Genomic DNA, 5806 nt, shown 5'->3' with positions numbered 1-5806 from the left:
CTGTGAGGTTTCTACGTTCTTTTTACCCTGTTGAAAGGTTTTTTTAAGTAGTTTTTCCTTACTCTTGTTGAGGGTTAAGGGCAGAGGATGTCACACCTTGTTAAAGCCCTATGAGACAAATTGTGATTTGTGAATATGGGTTCTACAAATAAAATTTGATTGATTGATACAATACCAATGTGAAATATATATAACTTTTTGTTATTGTTCCCGCACTCTCAGGGTTATTATCAGTTCAAATCATACTTTGATGTATTGTAAGGCTATTTCATATAAATAAATTGCTGTTTGACATTGAAAATGTCATGGTAGCGTGCAAGCTACAACCATTTTAGGCTACATAGTGTTTAGTGTTCATGTGCAACATCCACCCTCATAGTTGCTCTATTTTTATGTTGTGTTGTATTGAACTTTGTTAAGAACTAATTATGAAATATTCTAATAATAAATAGCATGTCCCCATACATTTTGTATTTTTTAAATCCAGTCCAACAAAGTACAAAAACACCAATAACATAGCTCAAATAAGAGGAAAAAAACAAACATCCAAAATTCACTCTATTCTATTCCTCTTTTATGTTTTTTTTATCTTGTTTTTACTCTATTTTTTTTGTGTCTGTGCTCTATTGCGATGGGATCTTCAAATTGCTTTGAAACCGGTTCTTATTGTTGGCTTTTCAACTGTTTACTATTGTTTTTTAATTTGTAAATCCCCCTATAACTGTGTTTTGAAAGGTGGTATCTAAATCAATTTTATTATTATATCTCCATATCAACAAACTGTTACCTTGCCATGTTATTTTTATTTTATGTTCTTTATTTCAAACCTATCAAAAATACACATCAGCAGAAAACAAGTACATTTTTTGTTTGCTTCTCATATGTAAGTTTCTCGTCTTCAACTTAAACAGCTGAATACAAAGGCAAGACTACAGTGTCATATCTTTCGCATCGAAATCATTTAATTCACTTTTAACATCTACCCAAACTGATTTTAAGTTGGTGAGCAGAGATGTCTCAATATTTAATACTTCAATAATAATAATTGTTGATCCATAGCTTCAATATGCTATGATTTGGAATATTTACCTTTACTTTTTTTTGGTTATTTGCACTAATCTTTGGGAAACTTTCTAAGAAATTGTGTAAACATACAAACAAGTTCACAGACTACACATATATATGATGATATATGATTAGAAATACTTTCATTGATATTTTGTTTATCAATTCATTATATTATTTTTGTGTAAATATACCGTATCTTATCAGCTTCTACACTTCACACAATGATTTTCAATGGAATGAATGGAAATGGCACAGACAGATCATTTATTGTGGTAATTAATAAAACGTTGCTCATGGGTCCTTCACGAACTTGAATCACAAACATGTGTTTTAGGAAATAATAAGACGCGTTTTCATTGTCTTCAGAGCCTTTAATCAAGCATCTTCATCATACAGTATTACACATTTTTATATCCATAGTAGATGGATCAAGCTTACACCCAGCATAAAGCAGTGCAAAGTAGTGCCACACGTGACCCAATTGTCTTTGCTAGTCGCAGACTGATGCAGTTGTCATTTTCCTGTCCAGCCCCCACGTTGCTTGAATATCAAATGCACCATCTGAATGCCTATCCTCTAGTTCAGGGGTGTCAAACATACGGCCCGCCAGGGGGTCCAGCTCGGCCCGCCGGATGACTTTGCTAAGTGTGAAAATTACAGAAAGACATAAATTGCATTTCTATAAAAGTAGCTGCTATTCCTAATCAGTCCACTGGGGGTCACACTGTATCAGTAAGAGCATGCCATAGACCGTAAAACAAGTAAAGAGTAAGAGTAGCGATTCACACTTGTGAATCAGAATGTCTCTCAAGAATATGGAGGTTTATGAGTACAAACGTTTTGTAATTTTTTTAATCGATCCAGTAATTGCTTCAAAAACAGCGTAAATGCGATGTCTGCTCCGGAGGCAGAAGCGCTCGCTGCTCGCTTTGTGACGCAGCGAGGGAATCTGCAGAGGAGAGCCCAGGCAGATAAACAGTGGGCTGATGTCTGAGTTTTTGGTCTTTATGTTTCTAGTTTATTGTAGAAAGACCTTAAAATAGGGTTTATCATCCAAAAACCTTCACCAATGATTTAAACATAGAGAAATATTGTCGTTATGTATGCGTTATTATGCTATGATTTTACTGGTCTGGCCCACTTGAGATCAAAGTGGGCAGTATGTGGCCCCTTTGACACCCCTGCTCTAGTTGGTCTTACATTGAGGTATGGTTTTGGCACATTGTTGACGCATTGCTATCACGGGCCAGTGGAATCCAATTGCACGATCGACTAACAAAAACCTGGTCTGAAGTCAAAGGTAATATGCACCATATACCACACACACTTCCCACTTCTTCAGACACACTCCTCCTTGGCTACCTGATGAGCGGGCCCTTAAAATAGCAATCGACCAAGAATCAGACACATCTGTGAAGAATGGGAGATGGTAGTCTAACTGATTTATAGCATGTTAAGCCCCAAACACACCCGATACTTAAGTAAGAGACTAAGTACTACCCTTCTGAACCGTGCGCCTGCGCAGCAACCTTTTTTTGCTCAAAATAAATTCACCAAAGTGGATTTGGATGTGCCCAAATGCGCTTACGACCATGATCATTAAAAGAAGAGCCCTTTATATTTCTTACTAAAGTTTTACAAAAATACAATTCAGCTCACAGAATACACATGTATGATAATATAAATACATTCAAATTAATACACTTTATTTCGACAATGCCAGGCATGGTTCAGACATTGTAGGAATTCCATGACATTCCTTATAAACTGGGACAGGGCTTGGGAGTAATTTTTTTCTCTCTCATCTTAACTAAATAAAGTGAAATATAATTTAATATAAATAATGCTTGATACATTTCAATGGATTTACCTTTAGGTCCGTTTAAGAGGCAGTGGTTCTAAATTATATTATTATAGCAGGGGCAATCAAATTGTATTCATACTATGTTAAAAAGTTAAGTGTGATTTGCCAAGGTTTCAGTTGTCACTACTCAAATGTTCAATTACCTCCACCAATAAGTTTTCACGTGTGTCTCTTTGTTTGTTTGCAGGATAGCACACATTCTACTAAACCCATTTAAACCAAACATGGTTGGGGGATGTGGCCTGTGCCTGGAGAGAACCCATTCAATTTTGGTATGAATGCAGATTAAGGGGCAAATCCAGGAATAGTTTTCTTTCCTTTCGTTAACAATGCTTTTTGAAGAATAAATAATTTCAGACCAAACTATAGAAACTAGACAAATGTGAATATTGCTCAGCCTTGACGGAGGAATGCACTCTACTGAGTTTACAGTAAAAATTACCATTTTATTTTTGTAGATTATCTTCCTAGGATGTCAAACAGAAATAAGGAAAGGTTTATCAAAGTTTGGTTGAATAGATGCGCCGCTGCAATCAACTTTTTTAATGATTGTGTCTCAACTTTTTGTTTGTTTTTTTCCAAACCATTTATAATTTTTTATCCTCTGTGGTCTTCTTGGATTTCTGATGAGAATAGTGTCCTTTTTCATACCGGAGATGGCCGTCATTTTCTAATCACATGGACATCAGCACAGTAACTATTGCTGGCTTGACAGCAGCCATGACATCAGCACCAGGAAGGATGCACTGATGAGACTGATCTTGTGTCCGACTCCACTTGACACTTCTGTAAATGTGAAATAGAAAACCAGATGTTATCAAACAGTTATGTAATACTGGACATTTTTGAAAATGTAACATTCAGTCTTGCTTACGTGTGCCATCAACAGAAATGGAGGTGGTGTCAATATTGAAGGTTGTGATATTTGAAGCTGCCTTGATCAATACATTTGCAATCTCAGTGTTATCAGGAACAGATGTGGATGCGAAGCCCAGTCTAATGTTGTTGACGATCGATCCGTTGCTGCAAAAGAAAATACAAAAAATATTGTTTTAATTTCATTGTATTAATGGCCAATATTCTGAAGATTCTATCATGACAATGTAGCAAATTACCTGAAAGACGCCACATTTAAGGTGCGAAATGAAAGAAATTCTTGTTTGTAGAAAGGTTCAAGCTGCAAAAAGACAATAAAACCATTTGTAAGTACTTTTATTTTATTGGCTGTCCATCTAATTAGTTTTTGTTTCTTTGAAAACTCCCCCACCAGGATTAAACTGCCATTTTGTAAAAAACACACATACACCTAACACATTCTTGAATGTTAAATATGTAAAATAATTTGACAACATACAACAAAAAATCATTATTTGAAAATTGAAGGTCAAAATCTAAAATATGTATTTTTGATGATTAAATCAATAAAAATGTTAATATCTTTCAAATCATTTCCAAGTTCACTCCAAAAAAGACACTTACTGTTGTCTTAATCAATAAGGCTCGACTTGTAAATGCTGCAGATGATGGATTCGCCAAGTCAATTGTGAATGTCTCTCCAACTGATCTGAAAGTCAGTTGTTTTGTTGTGATTGCCTCAGATGTGACTGTTGTTGAACCTCCAGTTGTAGTTAATCCCCCAGTGGTAGTTGACACGCCTGAGGTGGTCGACCCACCAGTTGTAGTTGATCCACCAGTTGTAGTTGATCCACCAGTGGTAGTTGATCCACCAGTGGTAGTCAACCCACCTGTGGTGGTCGACCCACCAGTTGTTGTTGAACCTCCAGTTGTAGTTGATACACCGATTGTAGTTGATCCACCAGTCGTAGCTGCTACAGTATTCATAAACAAAAGTGAAAAAAATGAGTAAAATGCATTAAAGTAACATATTATCTATAGTATATATACATCATATATAGTAATATGTTGTGTATATGTGTATATGAGCCAAAATCTTTAAAACATTTACTTGTCAAGTCACTTAAAACAAATATATAAAAACAAAATAAATATCAGAAATCATCCTTGGACAATTCATATTGAATTTCATGAAAATTCCTTTTTTGTTATTAATTGAGACAACAGTATTGTCCATTGTGTGGATTGCCATCAATAATACCAAACAAATGTCAACTGAAGTTAAATGTGGGGCTACTGTTACTTACACACTGCTGTGATGGAGGTGGATTCCACCGAAATGCTGAAGTTGTTGGGTTTGGACACAGCTTCTACTAATGTTGTTGCAACATTAGCAGAGCTGGGGAGTTCTGCAGATGACGTAGTGTCATTGAACACAACTCCCACCTCTACTTCAGTATTATCCACTCGAGTTCTCGCTGAACCTCGTCTGCATCAAAACAAACATGTATCTCAATCAAATTCTACTAACATTGATAAATTCTATCTGTAATTATTTTCTAATTAATGATCATAAAAGCTCTAATATTAATGACAATGCAGATAGCACATAGTCAGTTTGAATCTGAAAAATACAAACAAATATATTACATGAACTTGATGACATAAGTGCGGATGAAGATTAAGCCATATCTTGTCCTGTAGACAGCATCATACTGTGGGAAGGAACAAACAGAAAAAACATTCCTAATTAAGAAAGAAACTACAAAAGTTAATTAAATTAAACTAGAATTATATGAAATCTGATCAATTGAACATTATCCTTACCACATCTACAACTTTTGCAGCAAGTGTCGTGAATTGACTGCTGTTTGGATCACTGAGTTCTTCTACAAATTCTTCTACTATGGTGGCTGTGACAACCACTACTGGTGCAGAAGGTGCTGAAGTTGTGGGCCCATCAGTGTTTGTTGGTCCAACAGTTGTAGTTGTTACTCCAGTTGTTGTCAAACCTGCTGT

Source organism: Hippoglossus hippoglossus, chromosome 18 (genome assembly GCF_009819705.1).
Source record: "Hippoglossus hippoglossus isolate fHipHip1 chromosome 18, fHipHip1.pri, whole genome shotgun sequence".
In the NCBI taxonomy this organism is placed as follows: domain Eukaryota; kingdom Metazoa; phylum Chordata; class Actinopteri; order Pleuronectiformes; family Pleuronectidae; genus Hippoglossus; species Hippoglossus hippoglossus.
The sequence above is the reverse complement of the archived record's forward strand: the minus strand, read 5'-3'. Positions refer to the sequence as shown.